The following is a 691-nucleotide window of genomic DNA, read 5'->3' as shown; positions in this document are numbered from 1 at the left end:
TTGATTTCCCTGCGTTTCTGTTCATCCAGCCTTGACCCAGTTTTCCGTTGTTTCCTGATTAGTCTATTCTTTTCACCTGTTTTGATTTAGTTCTCCACCTGTTTCAGTTCTCCTTGATTACGTTGTGGTGTTTTACTCCTATGTTCTTCTGTGTTTAACTCGTGGAATTTTTATTAAAGACTCACTTTTGGATTACCCCTTTGCCGTGTGCCTCATCAAAGCCACATCCTTACATTACAAGTAAGTATAAAAGAGATTTTACTTAATTTATGAAACGTTAAATTTTTTTTGAAGCAGATATAGATGTAAATCAAATTCAGGAAATCCTCCTTTCATTGACCATTTGCTGAAAATAAAAAAGACAGAAAATAAAAGTCCCACTTTCTTTATATTAAGTGGCCCTAATACCGGTGTACTTACATAGTAACTAGATGTGTACATAGTATGTAACCACAGTGTAAGTACACATTGGTACATAGTATCTACAGCTGTAATATTTCTGTAACTACACACATGTAGCAACCCACTGAATGGTTTGTGTAAGTACAAATGTGTAACAGGACATATATAACTACATTGTGTAACAACAATATGTATAAGAGTAATTGGAACAATGGGATCCGGGGGGTGGAGATGGGTAGGTTTAGGGGTGGAAATGGGATCCAGGGGGTGGAGATGGGTAGGTTTAGGG

Source organism: Sinocyclocheilus rhinocerous, unplaced genomic scaffold (assembly GCF_001515625.1).
Source record: "Sinocyclocheilus rhinocerous isolate Xijiao unplaced genomic scaffold, SAMN03320098_v1.1 scaffold4483, whole genome shotgun sequence".
Taxonomy (NCBI): domain Eukaryota; kingdom Metazoa; phylum Chordata; class Actinopteri; order Cypriniformes; family Cyprinidae; genus Sinocyclocheilus; species Sinocyclocheilus rhinocerous.
This window is presented reverse-complemented; position numbering follows the sequence as displayed.